This window comes from Tenrec ecaudatus, chromosome 8 (genome assembly GCF_050624435.1).
Source record: "Tenrec ecaudatus isolate mTenEca1 chromosome 8, mTenEca1.hap1, whole genome shotgun sequence".
NCBI classification, from domain to species: Eukaryota; Metazoa; Chordata; class Mammalia; order Afrosoricida; family Tenrecidae; genus Tenrec; species Tenrec ecaudatus.
In genome coordinates, this window is record NC_134537.1 from 145,636,628 (window position 1) to 145,655,933 (window position 19,306).

Genomic DNA, 19,306 nt, shown 5'->3' on the forward strand with positions numbered 1-19,306 from the left:
ATCTTATGCCACTGACAATAGAAAATACTGACGTTTTCCTCTCATAATAAATGGGAAAATCATAAATACATAGTTTAGAATCTGAGTAATGATTGTTGAAGTGGTAGTGTGCTCTTCCTTTACTGGAGACTTTTCAGACCCCACGCATAGGAATTAGCAGTAAATACATAGTTATAAAATTCAACCAACATGTAGAACAGGTTTTTAACAAAATGTACATAAAAGCAAACACTACAAGCCAACTCTTCATTTTTAGTTCAATTCCTTAAGTATTTGCCATTGATTTTGTCATGCAATTTATTATATACAGAAAATTGGAAGCAAAACGTATTTTAATTTTGAAGTAATACTTAGGAATAGCAGAAATATATTTTCAAATTCCTGTAGAATTGATAGCAAATGTATGCTGTCGTGCCCTCATACTTAATTAGTTTATAAAATAGCTAAAAATAGAAGGTAATCTTTTCTTTTTTTAAGAAGGTATTCTTATATTTATTTAATTTACATTGAATTCTAGGTTTTAAGGTTTTACTATCAACGTCATCTTGGACAACATAGAACCTTTAAAAACAATGTCTTCTCCATTAGGCAATCCTTAGTTACAGATTACATTTATCTAATTAAAAGATCATTTTATTGGGGGCTATTACAACTCTGACAGTCCATACATCAATTATACCAGGCATATTTGTACATATGTTGCATCATTCTTTTCTTGACATTTACTTTCTATTGAGCTCCTGGTATCAACTCCTTCCCCCCCTTCCCATGACCCTTTGATCAATTATTAATATTTTCATATCTTACACTGACTGCTCTCTCCCTTCCCCCCTGGTTTCTGTTGTTCCTCCCTCTGGAGGGTATGTGTGCGGTAATGTGTCGATTATTACAATCATATCCCCCTTCTTTCCCTCCTTTCCTCACCTTCCCCCTACCTTTCTGGTATTGCTATTCCCACTCCTGTTCCTGGATTCCGTGTGTCGTGAGCTCTCATGTCTTATCTGTACCTGTGCACATGCTCTGGTCTAGTCCGCAGTGAGAGTGGAGATTTCACTGGGGTTATGATAGTGGGGGGGTGCTGTTTTGTTTCTTTTTACATTAAAGTTTTTGATGCCCAGTGCTACTGGAACTTCTCTGAAAATGCCTTAGACCAGCAGTTCTCAACCTGTGGGTCACGACCACTCTGGGGGGTGGAACAACTCTTTCACAGGGTCGTTTATAACAGTATGCCTGATTCATAACAGTAGCAAAATTATAGTTAAGGAGTAGCAACGAAAGTAATTTTATGGTTGGTGGGGCTCATCATAAAATGAGGAACTGCATTAAAGGGTCGCTGCATTAGGAAGGTTGAGAACCACTGCCTTAGACAAAAACTGCTTTTCTTTTTGTTCTTTCTTTTTTTAATCGTTTTATGAGGGGCTCATGCAGCTCTCATCACAATCCATACATACATCAATTGTGTCAAGCACATGTGTACATTCATTGCCCTCATCATTCTCAAAGCATTTGCTCTTCACCTAAGCCCTTGGCATCAGCTCTTTATTTTTCCCCTCCCTCTGCTCCCGCCTCCCTCACGAACCCTTGATAATTTATAAATTATTATTTTGTTATTTCTAGCCCTGTCCAACATTTCTCTTCACCCACTTTTCTGTTGTCTGTCCCCCAGGGAGGAGGTAACATGTAGATCCTTGTAATCGGTTCCCCCTTTCCAACCCACCCTCCCTCCACCCTCCAGTATCGCCACTCATACAACTGGTCCTGAAGGGATCATCCGCCCTGGATTCCCTGTGTTTCTGGCTTCCTGTCTGTACCAGTGTGCATCCTCTGGTCTAGCCAGACTTGCAAAGTAGAATTGGGATCATGATAGTGCGGGAGGAGGAAGCATTTAGAAACTAGAGGAAAGTTGTATGTTTCATCGTTGTTAGATCGCATCCTGACTGGCTCGTCCCCTCCCCGAGACCCTTCTGTAAGTGGATATCCAGTGGCCTAAAATGGTCTTTGTGTCTCCACTCAGCACTCCCCCGCTCATTCACTATGATATGATTTTTTGTTCTAATAATGCCTGATACCTGATCCCTTAGGCACCGCGTGATCATACAGGCTGGTGTGCTTCTTCCATGTGGGCTTTGTTGCTTCTGAGCTAGATGACTGCTTGTTTACCTTCAAGCTTTTAAGACCCCAGACGCTATATCTTTTGTTAGCCGGGCACCATCAGCTTTCTTCACCACATTTGCTTATTCACCCTCTTTGGCTTCAGCGGTTGTGTTGGGAAGGTGAGCATCACAGAATGCCAATTTAGTAGAACAAAGTATTCTTGCATTGAGGGAGTACTTGAGTGGAGGCCCAATGTCCTTCTGCTACCTTAATACTAAACCTATAAATATATGCACATAAATCTATTTCCCGTCATATATAAATATATTTACATATATACATGCCTTTATTTAGACCTATATAAATGCCCTTTGCCTCCTAGCTCTGTCCTCTATTTCCTTTGACTTTCCTCTTGTTCCACTATCATGCTCAGTCTTCATTTAGGTTTCAGTAATTCCTCTTGGTTACATTACCCTTGATCACACCCTACCAGCCCTCCTACACCCTCCTCACCACTGATTTGGATCACATGTTCTTCCCTTGTCCCTGGGTTTGTTGATACCACGACCTTTCCTCCCACCTCCCCCTCTCCTATGTCCCCCTAGAACTGTCAGTGCCATTGTTTTCTCCTCCAGATTGTTCATCCAGCCTATCTTATTTAGACAGACCTGCAGAGATAATAACATGCACAAAAACAAGACAGAGCAAAACCAAGCAACAATATACAACAAAACAACAACCCAATGACAACAAAACACAGCAAGGAAGAAAAGCTTTTAGTTAGTTCAAGGACTGTTAGTTGGCCTTTAGAAGTATTTTCCAGTCCAGTCTGTTGGGACACCACGCCCTGGCCCCAAAGCCCACCTTCAGCATTCCCCGGGGACCTCACTGCTCTGTTCCCTTGCTGTTCTGTTGGGCCCTCTTAGTGTTTTGCCTCAGTGTGGTGGGATCAGATCGGGCGCAATTCCCACTCTGTGTCTCTGGTGTTGTCCCCTGTAGGGCTATGGGTCAGGTGTCATGTCTCATAGTGGGGCCAGCCATGTGGTCCTCTCTGTGGACTGGCTGCTCTAATCGGGAACATCATCCACAAGGCCTAGTGGGCCAGGATGTGCTACACTCTCTCCTCCTCCCCCTTCATTTGCTCCCATCAGATATGTCCCTCTCCGGAGCTGCAGATTCAGTGCTGTCCTTTGAAATAAATTCTTCTGGGGGGGGGGGCGGGGAGGGAAAAGCTCCTTTTCTAAATGTTTCTGGCATATTCCTCAAATTTTGCTGAATCTGAATCTTAATCATCATTGCAAAACTACCCACAAACTTAAAAATTCTTTGGTTTTTAAAAAAGTACACCATAGGTTCTCAGATTTATTCGACTTATTGTTCCCTTTTCAAAAAAAAATTACTCAACATGTACCTCCCAACCTTCCAGAAATTAAAAACTTTGGTACTATAGTCCATAACCCAGGATAAAGTTTAGGTATCTGCTTTTGCAGCGCCCTGGATCATCTGTCACTCCCCGGGACACACTGAACTATACTGCCCAGTATAGCAGCCAACACTTACATGTAGTATTTAAATTAGCATTAGTAAGATCGACTGGATCAATAATTTAGTTCCTGGTTACACTAGACATATTTCATCTGTTTAATAGTCACATATGTTAATGGATGCCATATTGGACAGTGCATATATAACACATTTACATCATCTCAGAACGTTCTTTTGAATAGTCTTTTCTCTCTGATTCTTCTCATCTTTTTTTTTCTACTTCTCATCTTCTTAATGGGGGGGGGATTATCAGTGCATCTATTTTTAGCACCTGTGACTTTACTTGTGGTGTCTCCTAAATCATCAGAATATTTCTTATCAAAGTTTTCTTTGACTCATGACAGATGTACTTTCTAGTTTTCAAATGTTTAATCAGATAATGAAGATGGCATGGTAATAGAGTAATCCAGTGACAATCAAGAGGTTACTTCAGATACATGCTGCTGGTTATTACTGTAGAGTAACTGAGATTCCTGGAGCTGCTGGCAGCCGGTAAGTGAGTGTGAAGTTCTGCAGCCCGGAGCAGTGGCTCCAACTTAACTGAGGAATAAAAGAGGAAGGAGAGAGCAGGAGGAACCAGTGACTTTCAGTGAATAAAACGGCATTTTATTTTTAGAATGTTACCAGCTTTTTAGGATTTTAGAACCCTTTCATGTTTTCAACTGTGTCGTTAAGAACTTGCTGCTAGAGAGCCGGAGATGAGACCAGAGGCTGAACTAGGGATCTGACAAGATGCCTGCCTGTGGGCTGTCCCGCAGGATTATTAAGGAAACCCAGTTTTTGCTGACAGAACCACTTCCTGGCATTAAAGCAGAACCAGATGAGCATAATGTCTGCTGTTTTCATGTGGTCATTACTGGCCCCCAGGATTCCCCCTTGAGGGGAAGGACTTTTAAACTTGAACTCTTCCTTCCAGAAGAATACCTAATGGCAGTTCTTAAAGTATATTTCATGGCCAAAATGCATCACCCTAATGTTCACAAGTTGGGATGAATATACTTAGATATTTTGAAAGATAAGTGGCTCGCAGCACTGCAGATCCACACAGTTCTGCTACAGATCCAGGCTTTGTTAAGTGCTCCCAATCCAGATGCTCCATTAAGAAATGATGTTGGTGCGCAGTGGAAGACCAACGAAGCCCAAGCCATAGAAACAGCTAGACTGTAAGCCACGAAGCATGTATACATTGATCTGATCAAGTGGGCTTCACTTCTGTTCTGCCCAGACTTCTTCCTTTTTTTGTTTGCACTGAATGGAAAGTCTTTGAAACACTGGAGAATAAAAGCCCAGACACCTTCAGCCGTTTGGCTATTACATGCACATTTGCAAATCTGCCTTGTCCTGATTCACTGTTGTAAAGATGAGCACAGGTTAGAAATATCACCTGGAAGCCTGACATGTTTAAAATCCGTGGTCCCTCTGCTTTTGTTCTTTTCTCCCCCCTCATGGTCCCAGTATAAAGCACAGAGGGAAGGGCACTGTCAGGGCCGGCTGCAGGCGTGTGGGTGTGTTTGTTTAAAGTTTGAGGTAGGGAGCTCGTCATACATTATGGGCTCCTTTGCCCCTCTTCTGGTGCTCTAATTGCGTTGGTTAAAAACAGCTAACCCAGCGGCTCTCCACCTGTGGGTTGGAACTCCTTTGCGGGTCGAAGGACCCTTTCACAGGGGTCGTCCAATTCATCACAGTAGCAAAATGACAGTTATGAATTAGCAACAGAAATAATTCTATGGTTGGGGGGTCACCACCCCATGAAGAACTGTATTAAAGGGTCATGACATGAGGAAGGTTGAGAACCAGTGAGCTAACCAGTTGTTCATTAGTATAGACCCACTAGCCAAGTCGAACTTTCTTTACATGCTGCAGGTGGACAAGCTTGATCGAACCAAAATGGGGACATTAAACAAACATCACAGTCCTCAATAATAACATGGTGACTTTGCTGTCAAGTGTAGACTCCTTCCGTCAAGAAAAAGCTTGTGACCATTGTGTATGGCTGTAAACTTACGTAAATCTTACATTTCAGTAAAATATTTTTTGTTATTCTAAAAAGAAATTGTTGCCAATTGCACTTATGTAATCAGATACAGTAATGTACTGTGTGTTTTCTTTTCATCGTTTTATTGGGAGTACTGTGTTTTTATAACAACCAAAACATTTATTCTTGGCCCCACAGTTATAAAGTTGTAGTGGGAAGCAAGGTAGTTGGGAGCAACATTGACTTATGAACTATTTATGAAATTTTGGGTTTGTTTTGTTTTAAGTAGACTTACTCTGTGTATATGAGTGTGTATGATTTTTGGTAACGTGTTATCCTCAGCTAACAAGTCTGTCATAGTCATTAAAGAATAATGTGTATGTTTCAGTGGCCTCTGACTAGTTAGTTCAGAGAATTGTTGTGTGACATAGTTAACCTAGTTAGGACCTACTAGATTTCCACCATATTATATCCACAGGCTGCATCCCTAATCCTAACATATCAGATTACATAATCACTAACATAAATCCCAAAATAAGCACTTCTTTGCTACTGTCAGTGTTTCAGGAGCTTTAACTTCGCAAAGAAAATATGGCATTTTTATGTACAGATTTTTTTAAGGTGCAAAATACCTTTTGAAAAAACAAGAATGTTTTCTTGATGCAAAATATTATTATTTTAAAAAGTAAATTCAGAAACAAAAAGAAAAAATGTGGTTCATTTTTGGTCTCATAGTCGTAACTTCAGTCAATGTTTTTTTAAATTTATTTTTCCACATACCACCTTCAGTCCATTTTATTCTTTCCAAAGGTTCCTTCTCCACTGAGCTTCTGCCAGACCCCACCATCCTCCCAACAGCCCCCTCAGCTGGCAGCCGTGTGGGGACAGACATCTTTGGTCCACACCTGCGAACTCTGCTTGTGTTCCACCAAGGCTATTGTACATGCCCGTGCCCCTCCCCCTGCAGTTTCTGTGCCTGTCACAGTGGGATGCGCTACTGGCATGGAGTGGGGGCTCCTAGAGTCCGTACTGCGGTCTGTGGCTGAGTCTTGGCAGATTGGTGGTGGTCAGTCGGCGACTGGCCAGTGCCCACGAGCAGGACATCACCTGCCTTCATTCATTAAGTTAACCAGCCGACGTGCATGCTGTACCTGAGAGCATGCACTGTCATCCAACTGCCAGGATCTGTCACTTTGCAAAATGACTTAGTGGGGAACCCTCCCCCCCTGCACCCTTCAGGTTCCCCAGGTGGTCCAGGTTATGCAGGTGCAATAGGACTATGGGTCTAGCCGTCAGCCAGGTGGTTCACGTCAGACCCCAGAGCCTAGACATAGCCCCTTTTCTCCCTGCCCTCTAATGACACAGCTTTGGTAGGGTGGCCACGCTGCAGCGCCTCTAGGGGCAGCAGTCGATGTTTTTATATCTAGAGTCAGATGTTACAAAGCTGATCCTGTGAATTGTCCTTGTAGCTGCACCAACATTCCAGTTGGGTTTTAGAGCTTTAAATGCGCACTGGGACAACAAACAGTAATGAAAACTATATTGTCTACTGTGTGCAGTTGACATCACACTGCATTTATCACCAGTCACTACCTGCAAAAGTGGTTATGTTCAAATGCCTATCTCTACAGCAAAGGGATGCTTCCATTACTGTAAGCGTAGCTGTCGTGCAGTATAACTAACCCTTTCAATAGTTTGATGCTGCTTTTCCTCCTCAGACCACACTATCCTCTGATCTCTCTAAGCTTTGTGGATTGTCTTCTCCATCTCTTTCCTTTCTCTTTGTCTTTTCATTAATTCGTTGTTCAGTCATTCAGTGAATATGTCTTGAGTCTTCTGTGTACCCTACTCTCAGGTAGGGAAGACATAAGTATGGATAGGTACAAAGATGATTATGGCAACCCTTGCTCTCAATTGCTCTAAGCCTAGTAGGGAAAGAGATATGACTAGATACAGTGTGTCAAGTGTAGTGAATAACTTAGAGATGCATAGGAAAGTATGGACCACCAAGAAACGGTATTAAGAATGCTAGGAGGAGCGGCGGCTTCGGCCTGGCTTAGATCTCAGCTACTGTCTTAAGCCGAGTTGTAGAGAATGATAGGATATGACTCGAGGTAAAGGGGAAGAGGATGCGCAAAGGCGTCGAATGACAAAATGATTTGGCGTGCTGGGTACCAACAGGCATTTCAATGTGGTTACGAGTATCATATACAAGCAGAAGTTAAGATAGATGAGAAGTAAGTGAGCAGACCACATGACTTCTTCTAACTTCTCACACTCGCACTCGTAGTGAAATTATGACTTGTTTTCATGTGTCAGTTGGCTATTATTTTGAATTGGGCAAATTTACCAATGCAGATGATTTCTGACATCATTTAATCTTTATAATATCTAAGTGAGGGATGGTATTTTGAATAATGTTCTTTCAGAGTTGACTTGAAAGCTGCTGAGGAAGCTTATTTCTTTGTGTATAAAAACAGGGTGACACAACCTCATATTTGGGGTCTGGCGCCCGGGACGCTCTGTCATTGTGCACTTGTCATTCTCATAGCACCTGTTTGACAGACCCAGTCAGTGAGGAAAGGAGAGCAATCTTAGTTAGCAGAAATCCTTATGATGAAAATACCATTTTCAGCTTAAGTCATGAGTTGGAGGAATTGGATAGAATTTTTATTATCTTAAAATATGACTATCAGACAATGTAAAGAGCCTGCTTTTATTAATATTAATACAATGAATATTAATCACAAAAATTTCTGTTTTCCTAGAAATCTTAAAAATATAGGTTTGGAGATATTTTACTTGAAATTCAAATTAAATGATTCCCTTTTTAAAAGGTGTTGTTAGTGATATATTCTAAGAAAGCAAGCCAACTTGTTTTAGAATAGAATCTGATCCACTATTTTAAAATTAGCTTTTGAATTCTCTTTCCAGTTCCTGTATTTCTGCTTAATTTTTTCATTCTGGAAAATTTTGGGTGCAATTAGTTTACATTTTAATATAGTCCCTTTTTTAATATGCTCAAATTTGCAGGCTATGTGAACTTAAAAATAGTTCATGGCATCATAATGTTTTAGAACATTGTTACTCTATAAATAATATCAATTATAATATTTAGTCACTGTTATTGTGTCATATTCTCTTGCCTGGTGGAGCCTTTTAAGTATTAGTCTCAGAGCGCCTTTAAATAATTCCATTTATTCATTTTTATAACCCTAGTACGTAGCACAAGGAGTCCTGCTGGCATAATGGGTTATACATTGGGCCGATAACTTCAAGGTCAGCAGTTTGAACCCACCAGCCATACTGCAGAAGAGAAAAGTGTGACGCTTTTTTCTCCCATAAAGATTTATGGCTTTGGAATCTCAAAGGAGATAGATCTACTGCAGCCTAGTGGGCACTATGAGCCAGAATCGACTGGATGGCAGTCAGTTTAGTGTTTGTTTCTGTTTGGGGTTTAGTGCCCAGCATGGATCATCATCCCATAAATGTTTGTTGAATGAATGAATTTGAAGGTGTGCTGGTCGCTTTAAAGTCTTAGGAACTAATCAGTAAACATTATCCTTGGCTATCTGCAAAGACAGGTAGCTAGGGAGTATGGAAGGATCTTTAGTTTAAGCGATAAGGAGCATATAAGAACGAATAAAGTAGGTGAACTGTGGAGTCTCAGGATAGCAGTATGCAGCCAGAGTGGGTCCATGGCTGCCTGGGGATGGACATTCTTGTTAGGGCAGGCTGCTCAAGCCTTCTGAACCACTCTGCAGACTTAGTCTGTAGGCCTCATTTTCAGCAGAGGGAGGAACCTGATGGATTGTTCTCTCACTTTTCTTTAGTCCCTGGGATTAGATTGGGAAACTGATTTGTTGAGCACCTTTCATGTGTCAGGCATGTTTTAACACTTGGTAGTTTTGTTTTGGGTGAATGCAACACCATTCCTTTTGAATTGGTCATTTCGCAGTACACTAAACCATTTGACTATCGGTCAAGATGGCCAATCCCAGTTTTACCATTTGAGCTCACTAGTGCCTAGGATAGCAATCTTTCTGCGTTCCATTTCCTACTGTTCATTTCCAAGTTTCCTAGATTTGTAGTTTTACATTCCACATTCAAGCTATTAATAGACATTGGCATTAGTATAGACTGATAGAGGACTGCAGCCATGAGCTCAGACATAGCAACAGTTGTGAGGACAGTCCGGGACTGGGTGGTGTTTCATTCTGTTGTGGATAGTCGCTCTGGGTCGGAACCAACTAGATGACACTTAACAACAACAAAAGTTTTAAAGCCAGATCTTTTGGGATATAATTCACCCTTTTATGCATATATTTGGATGGATTTTGACAAATATATGCAAACATGTAAATCGAGATAAACACCATTTCCATCCCCTTTCCCTTATGCACCTTTATCCACATTTAACCCCTGGCAGCCAATAATTTCTGCTTCTGTAATTTCTGTTTTTGTAATATTCCCCAAACTGTTGTGTAAATGGAATACATACTCTGTCACCTTGTGTGTTGGGCGTCTTTCACACGGCAAAGTTCTTCTGTGATTCATTCATGTTGTCACATGTTGCTCTTTTTTATTGCTTAGTAGTAGCTCGTGGTTTAAATGTATACCAGTTTAATCATTCACCCTCGGAGAACAGTTGGGTTGCTTCCAGGTTTTGGTGTTCATGACTAAATCTGCTGGCAGATTTTTTGTGGAAATATAGTTTAATTTCTCTTTGGCTATTGCTCTGTTATCTGGTAAATATACATTTAACTTTATACAAAGCTGCCAAACTGATTTCCAGAGTGGCTTGTGTTATTTTGCTTTTCCACCAGTGAGGTTTAGCATGGGAGGTTAGCATCCTTGCCAGCGACCCTAGCATCCTTGGCAACAAGCCGGTTGTTCTCATTTCAGACTGTATCATGTGTGTAGTGATACCTCTTGGAGATTTTGTCATTTTTTTTCCTGGTGATGGTCTCGAACTCTTTACCATGCTTAGTTGGCAACTCTGTATTTTCAGTGTGTCTGTCTTTGGGTGAGAGCCACGGTCCATGTTCTTGTTACTTGAATTGTTCCTTAGATTGGCTAGATGTTACATCTTCTGTCAGGTGTTTTGCAAACATTTTCATCTAAATTTGTAATTTGTCTTTCCCTTTTTCTAAAACAGTGTCTTTAATGGAGCATAAGTTGTAACTTTAAAAAACTGATTTATCAACATTTTTAGTGATTTATGGTTTTTGTATTTTAAAAATATGTTTAAATCTGGTTATATAGATTTCCTTCAGTAAGTTTTGTAGTTTATCTCGTAGATTTAGTTTTGTGATTCGTTTAGATTTAATTTTTGTATATGGTGCAAAGTAAAACTTGAAGCTCTGTTTTCTTTAAATAGATGACAAACACCACTTGTTGAAAAAAATCCTTTTCCACATTGGATTTTCTTAACATCTTTGTTGAAAATCAATTGACAGGTCTATTTCTTGTCAATTAGTGTTTGAGACTTTTAGGTGAGCCTGCAGTGTGTTTCAATATTACTTTCAACCTTTACCCAAAGCATTTTCTTGGGGTACAAGTCTCATCTCTCTGTATCAGTTTCCTCCTCTGGAAAACAGTGATAGTAATGATTGCCTCAGGGTTCTTGTGGAATGTAATGGAAACAATACTTTTAAGGAAAATACCTGGCACGTGGTGATGTGTCAATAAATGTTATTTTGCTTATCTAGTAGATGAAAAATGACATTGTGTGCTGTTTTAGTGTGTACATTTCCATATCACACTTTATAGCAGTCCTGAAGCTAGAGTTCAGCATGCAGGCTCTAGGACCTGGCTATACCTACCTGGCTTCTAGCCTCAGCTCTGCCGTCCTTAGTGCTGTGACCCTGTTATCATCATGGGTCTTGGTTTACTTATCTATAAAATAGGGACAGTAATAGTTCCAGATTTACAGGGCAGTGCTGGGCATCAGTAAGTTACATGTGAAGTCCCAACATTATACTAAGGCCCTAATAAATATAAGCCACTAACATCATTGTCATTCTTAGTCGTCACCATTTTTATCACCGTGGTCATTTTTCTACAGTCAGATGGTAGCATCAATCCCGTAGCCACACTGTCTTTCCTCCTCATCACAGGAAACCTGACGGCTTTCTCCACATTTATAATGAACGGATAAACTAAGGAGAGTGCTTTTTGTTTCACTATGTCTGTGGTATCTTTATTTAGGAAGTGTGTAGGTTCAGCTACTTTAGGTTCTTATTTCTATCGTACATCTGTTTTTCTTTTAGCAGTAATCTTGAACCATTTACTAAAGAGGATATTTTAGATTTTTGAAACTCTAATCATACTGGGCAGAGAACACTGTGTTAAACCCACCCTAGTGTTTAACATTATAGTGGGCATCTCCTTTTTCCTGGAAGCAACATTGTAAAGCATATTTTTATGCCTCAGAGGGAACATTTGTGTTTACATACCTAAAAATGTCTAGTTTTTTATTGGTAGACGTTGAGTACATGGGAAAGGTAGTGAGAAGTATAGATGTCTATTAGTATGCTAGATGTGTAGAGCCATAAAAGACCTCCCCAGAAAGCTTTGTAAGTGAGAGACAAGAGATTTGTAAATGCATTTGTTTCCCCAACTCTCTTTCATCTCTTCCCTTTTGTTCATTCACACAGTTATTAATCTTTTTTAAAAAAGATCCTTTTACTGGGGGCTCTTACAGCTCTTATAACAAACCATACATCAGTTGTCTTGTAATCATTTTTAAGTCAGCCATTAAGTATTATATCTGTGCTGGGCACTCAGGAGTTCTGGAGATAGAAAGGTAAATACCATACAGCCCCTTCCAGGGGCTCCGAGTCTGGTGGGACAAATGGGCAGAAACCAATCATAGCACCTTTCTAACTGCTCTGTAGTAGCATGAAATCTCTTCAGGACCAAAAGGTGGCAACAGTTTATTCGACCAGAAAGTGTCAGGGACAGCTGCCAGGAGAACTCGACATCTGCCATGGACCTTGAGGAGATAATGTTTGATGTGGGAGGGAGATAGGCTCAGTGTCCCAGGGTGAGAAAGTGGGATGGGGCAGGGGGTAATGCCTGTAGAGATCTTAAGGATTTCCTTCCTGGAGATAGACTATATTACCAGCACTTTTAAAACTCCTTGGCTTTTATATTGTTTCATTTTGTTTTCTTATTAAATGGAAAATAAGCTTCCAACAGTAGCATACTCTCCTTTCCCCCACACCTATAAATTTGTTATATAATTACCTCTGTAGTCTTTATAGTTCTTTAGTGCCCCTTCCTGGTAGGCACAGGTGAAGGTTGCATAGGCTACCTGGAGGAGTAAGGTCAGTAGCTGAGTGACCATTGACAAGTGCAGTTTAAGGTCAAGGGCAGAGGTGGGGTCTGGCTATTATGATCTCAGCAGAAGTTCATGGGGGGTGGGTGTAGAGAGGGGCGGGCTGCCCAGGAAGAGCTGGGGGATCTCAGGGGAGGGGCTGTCAGTGGGGGAGGAAGTGGTACTGTGTGATTTGGCAGGTGAGGGGTCAGGTGATGTCGTCATCCTATATTTTCCCATAAGGCAGATTTTCTCATAAAAGTTTGCACTTTCAAAACGTTTAAAAAAAAAGTTTGCACTTTGAAGCCTAATCATGTTGATCAGTGAGGAGTGGTAGGTGTCTTCCTACTGCTAATGTTATGAGTTTAAGATATGTGTGACAGCCTTTTTTTCTGGGAGAATTAGCCTCGAGCTGAGAGAGAGAGCTGTAGGAAAGAGCTGTGAGAAGAAGAACCTTGGACTTGAGAGGCACTCATCTTTGAGCAGGGCAGAGTTGAAGAATCTGTGTACCACCCTTCAAAGAGCCCTGGTGGTGCAGTGGTTAAGTGTTTGCTTTGGTTGTTTGAACCTATTAGCCGCTCTGTGTGTCAGTCTGCTTCTGTAAAGATGTATGACTCTGGAAACCCTCCAGCCTTGTTCTCCTCTACCCTGCAGTGTCGCTGTGAGTCAGAACTGGCCGGCCGGCCGGCAGTGGATTACACAGAAGAGACCACAGAATAACAACAGCCCGCACTGTTTGCTTGCTTGCTACTCTGAGTGAGGATGGGATTGGAGTCGAACACTCTGGGAAATGACAGGAGGCAAGATGCAGGAAAGTGGCTTTCAACCCTGGCTGCATATTAGAATCACCTAGAGAGCTTTTAGAACATTTTGAAGCCTGTGCATCATCCCCCACAGTTTCTGATTTAATCGGTCTGGGTTGGGCCAGGATCTCACGTTCCTTGTGAAAGCTTCGCAGGTGATTACGAAATACAGCTACTTGTTGCAAACCTCTGTGTAAGTCAAGTATTCCCTGCAACTTAACTTACACCTTTGAAAGCACCTTCACAAGCACTAGTCTTACAGTAACTCGTAGGTAAAGAAATAGAGGGTGAGGAGGATTAAATCCCAAAACCAGTTACTCATAGAGTGGAAGCAAACACCTCACTGCTTCTGTTTAACTCAAAGGAAGAGGATTAAGATGTACTTGAGAATCATGGGAAGCTGAGAGGGTAGGTATGCATTCGGCTGGGTTTTCTAGAGAAACAAACCAGTTGACCTCATCTGTGTATGAAAAAGAACTTTATTTCAAGAAGCAAGTTTACATCAAGAAGGTGCCCTACCCCAGTTCAACTGCAGCCCATGGGCCCAATGCCAGCCAGGCCCTCTTCAGACTCACATAGCTACCGTCCAGGGACTGAAGGGGAAACGAGACGCAAGAAGATCACAGGCCAGTTAGTGCAGATGCATTTGCATGCAAGGCTGGCTGAAACTGTGGCAGGCCCCTGACAGCTCTCTGGATCAGATGGCCCACATGGGACTACCCTTGGAGACAAAATCCCAGTGAGAAGGAAGGAAGGAAGGTGAATTGGCAGAGAGATATTGGCGGTGTTCAGTCTTCTCTTATACAAAGGCCACACTACTCCCAAGGAGGTGTCATCAAGCAACCACTAGATTGACAGGTTGAACTCCGCCCCTAGCCAGGGGTGGGTCCTTGACACAATATGTGACTATCACAGGGCCACATTTTCTTTTTTTTTGGTAATCATTTTATCGGGGGCTCATACAGCTCTTTTTTTAAAAAATCTTTTTATTAGGGGTTCATATAATTCTTATCACTATCCATACATACATCAATTGTATAAAGCACATTTGTACATTCATTCTCAAAACATTTGCTCTCCACTTAAGCCCCTGGCATCAGCTCCTTATTTCCCCCCTCCCTCCCCACTTTTCTTCACTCATGAACCCTTGAGAATTTATAAATTATTATTTTGTCATATCTTGCACTGTCCGACATCTCCCTTCACTCACTTTTCTGTTGTCCGTCCCCCAGGGAGGAGGTCACATGTAGATCCTTGTAATTGGTTACTTCTTTCCAACCCACTCTCCCTCCACCCTCCTGGTATCGCCACTCTCACCACTGGCCCTGAAGGGATCATCTGTCCTGGATTCCTTGTGTTTCCAGTTCCTATCTGTATCTGGGTACATCCTGGTCTAGACAGATTTATAAGATAGAGTTGGGATCATGATAGTGGGGATGGAGGAAGCATTTAGAAACTAGAAGAAAGTTGCATGTTTCATCGTTGCTACACTGCACCTTGACTGGCTTGTCTCCTCCCTGTGACCCTTCTGTAAGGGGATGTCCAATTGCCTACAGATGGGCTTTGGGTCTCCACTCCTCACTCGTCCTCATTCACAATGAAATGATTTTTTGTTCTTTGATGCCTGATACCTGATCCCTTCAATACCTCGTAATCACACAGGCTGGTGTGTTTCTTCCATGTGGGCTTTGTTGCTTCTGAGCTAGATGGCTGATTGTTTACCTTCAAGCCTGTAAGACCCCAGGTGCTATATCTTTTGATAACTGGGCACCATCAGCTTTCTTCACCATATTTGCTTATGCCCATTTGCTTTCAACAACTGTATCGGGAAGGTGAGCACACAGTGATATGATTTTTTGTTCTTTGATGCCCGATAACATCCCTTTGGCACCTCGTGGTCACACAGGCTGGTGTGCTTCTTTCATGTGGGCTTTGTTGCTTCTGAACTAGATGGCCGCTTGTTTACCCACAGGGCCACCTTTTTCAAAGCAGGCGGAAAAGGTCACAAAATAATAACTTTTTTCTTCTCATGGTTTGCAAGAGCCACAGATCTTTCCAAATTTTGTAGATGATTCTCTCCCTTAATTCCTCTGTTCACAAAATAGTACTTTCTTAGAAAGTGTAAATAATATTTTGAACTTGATGCTGTGCTTTCTAATTCTTGCAAAGATATCAGTTCACCACTTCATAGCCTAACAACTACTCAAACATTTTTGAAGTTGCTGTCACACCTTCTTTAGTCTGTGACTGTTTCGGTGCCTTCTCTTTTAGCTCCGTAACTGTCTTGTAGAATGGCATTTGCAGACCCTTCGTTTTCTTAGTCACTGCTCCTCCTGCAGTACACTCTGTCGAGATGTTTTCAACTCATGGTTTCTTCCTTTCAATGATGAAATAAAACATTTTATCAAGACGAGGTTGTTTTAGAAACTAGGAAAGGCCTGAAAGTGTCAAAAGTTGTGAGAAGTTTCTAGAAATTATGAAGCAGATTATATTGCATTCAACATGGGCTTCTCAGGAGTGTGCCTGTTATGTAAATATACCTTTGCAGGGCGGGGGCAGCACTCTAGAGTAAAGGGGCTTGAAATCTAGAACATGAGTCTGAGGGCAAATCAAAGGATTTCTATGACTTCACCAGTGCACTATGCACACCATGCAGTTCTCAACAGAATTCATCCCCAAACTTTCTGGCAGCAAATAATGCTGAGTGAAAAGGGAAATATGTTGCTGATGGTACATCAGATAGAGGAAGTGGGAAATGCTTGAGCTGACTCTGGGCTAACACACGTGCGCGCGCGCACACACACACAGGGACAAACACCACACACACACACACACACACACACACACCAGAAAAGACAGGGCAAAGGGGTCTGTCATTTGGGTTTGAACAAGGCTTATCACGCTCAAGAAAGAGTAGAGAGATGAAGGAAGATGATGACAAGAGAAATAAGCTTTGGAGAATAGTTGTACCAACTAGTTATGTGAAGAATTCAGGTACAGAAGTAGATGTAATAATCAAGTGAAATTCCCTTTAAGCAAGTTTTAAGTCTTCAACTGAAGTAGGATCACCGTGTACCAGGAAAAGTTAGTGGAGAAACCCAGGTAGATATATTCCAGGGAAAATGACAAGGATAACAAACACAAAAAAGTAAAAATTTTCGAAAAATCCAGGCGAGGTGGGGGAAATTTAATTTTTTATTTATTTAATTTTTAACTAGTTTATCTTTAAACTTTTTTATTAAAACCAAATGCCAAAAGATAGCCCTTCAATACATCAAAGTCCTGAAGGAAAGGAATTATATATGTAATTAAGATTCCATTCGTTTATGTATTCAACCAACAAGTACTAATGTGCCAAGCCTGTTACAGGCCCTGGAGGAACAAGTCAGACTGAAATGTCCTGCCCAGGTGAGATCTAAGGATTGTAAATATTCTCATATACAAAAAAAGGCTCAGGACATTTACCTCTCATTAATCTTTCCTGAAAAAGTTACTCTAAAGACATTATTTGGCCATCTGAAAAATAATTAACCTAATTAGCACTAAACTCAAACCCAAAGCTCACAGCCCTCAAGTTGATGCTGACTCATAGGGACCCTTTGGGACAGGGTAGAACTGCCTCTGTTTCTGAGACTGCACCTCTTTGTGGGAGCAGAAAGCCCCATCTTTCTAAGGAGTGGCTGGTGGTTTTGAACTGCTAAACTTGCACTTAGCAGCCCCACTTGTAACGACTATACCACCAGGGGAAAGTATGATATAGAACAATAGTGGTGAACGTTAGAACTACAAATAGGCCCGGCTATCAAAAATATATAGCGTCTGGAGTCCTAAAGGCTTGAAGGTAAACAAGCAGACATCTAGCTTGGAAGCAACAAAGCCCACAGAGAAGAAGCACACAAGCCTAAGTGAACACAAGGTGTTGAAGGGATCAGGTAGCAGACACCAAAGAACAAAAACCATCAATGTTTGATCACCTTCCCCACGTAAACGCTGAAGACGAATGTGAGCATAATAAGTAAGTGTGGTGAAGAAGGCTGATGGTGCCTGGCTAGAGAGATACAGCATCTGGGGACTTAAAGGCTTGAAATTAAACAAGTGGCCATCTAGCCCAGAAGCAACAAAGCCCACATGGAAGCAGCACACCAACATGTGTGATCATGAAGGGCCGAGGGGACCAGGTTTCAAACAAAAAGGCGGGTAAAAAATGATATCACTGTGAATGAGGGGAGTACACGATGGGGACCCAATGCCCATCTGTAGATAGCTAGACATCTTTTGCAGAGGGGTAGTGGGGAGGACATGAGTCACTCAGGGTTCAGTGTAGCAACAATGACGCTCAAAACCTTCCTCTAGTTCTTGAACGCTTCCTCCCCCCCATTATCATGATCCCAATTCTACCTTGCTGACCTGGTTAGACCAGAGGATGCACAGCAGTACAGTAGGGATCTGGAAACACAGGGAATCTAGGACAGATGAACCCCTCAGGACCAGCTTTGAGAGTGGCGACATGAGGAGGGAAGAGGGTGTAGAAAGGCGGAACCGATCTTGGGGATCTACATATAACCACCTCTCTGGGGGATGGGCAACAGGAAAGTGGGCGAGGGGAGACCCTGGGCAGTGTAAGATAGGATAGAGTAATAATTTATAAGTTATTAAGAGTTCGTGAGGGAGGGAAAAAAAGAAAATGAGCTGATTCTAGGAACCCAAGTGGAAGGCGAATTTTGAGAATGATGATGGCAACGAATGTATAAGGGTGCTTTACGCAATTGATGTATGTATGGATTGTGATAAGAGTTGTATGAGCCCCAATAAAATGATTTATAAAATAACCTACAAATAGTTATAACAAGTTAGTTACAAGTAAAAAGTATTGCTATAAAATCATAGAAATACTTATTAAACAAAAATATAAAAATGTGAAGGTTTTTTATTTCTCAACCTATCCTCCATTGAGTTCTATACGCCTCTGAAAGCAGTGTCTCACCTCTCCAATCCTTCCTGGAATGACTGTGCTCTTTGATGTACACCACGCCAAAACAGCAGTCTTGGCAGTCTCAAGGGTCTCAATTCAAGTTTCTTTGAACTGTTCTTTGGGAACAAAAAGATTCTTGAAGGAGCAGAACCAGGACTGTCTGGCGGACCGGGTAAGCTTTCCCAGTAAAATTTGCCTGGGACAACCCTGCTGCCCTCAAAGAATAAGCAGTTACATGGTGATAAAACTTTTCATAATATATACACTCCTATAACCTTCCGCTGTGTGTGTGTGTGTAAATTTGTTGATTACCTCTTTGGAAATAGTTGATCCCCTTGGAAACCACTGTTTTAATTGGACGTGTGTGTGTGTGTGTGTGTGTGTGTGTGTGTGTGTGTGTGTGAGTGAAGGCACTTTATTTAGTAAGTATTCCTGAGAGAGCTTACATGGAGCCTTCAACAGGGCTCGCAAACTATTCAAACATGTTTTGTTTGGAATAAACCTGTGCAAATATTGAGACTATCAAAGAAATTTTCTAAGTTGGTTTTATCTGTTAGTTTTTATTACATTAGGAACTATAACTAAAAATAGTTAAT

At 41.5% G+C, this 19,306-nt stretch overlaps 1 protein-coding gene and 1 non-coding gene across 7 annotated transcripts in view; one reads left to right on the plus strand and one right to left on the minus strand.

Moving 5' to 3' along the window:
• ITSN2 (intersectin 2) overlaps positions 1 to 19,306 on the plus strand; it is a 173,583-nt gene that overhangs the window by 49,778 nt on the left and 104,499 nt on the right. The gene's annotated exons all lie outside the window — the stretch shown is intronic.
• LOC142455904 (small nucleolar RNA SNORA17) lies at positions 6,891 to 7,020 on the minus strand. Its single transcript, XR_012786015.1, has one exon. It is a non-coding gene; the product is annotated as a small nucleolar RNA SNORA17 (small nucleolar RNA).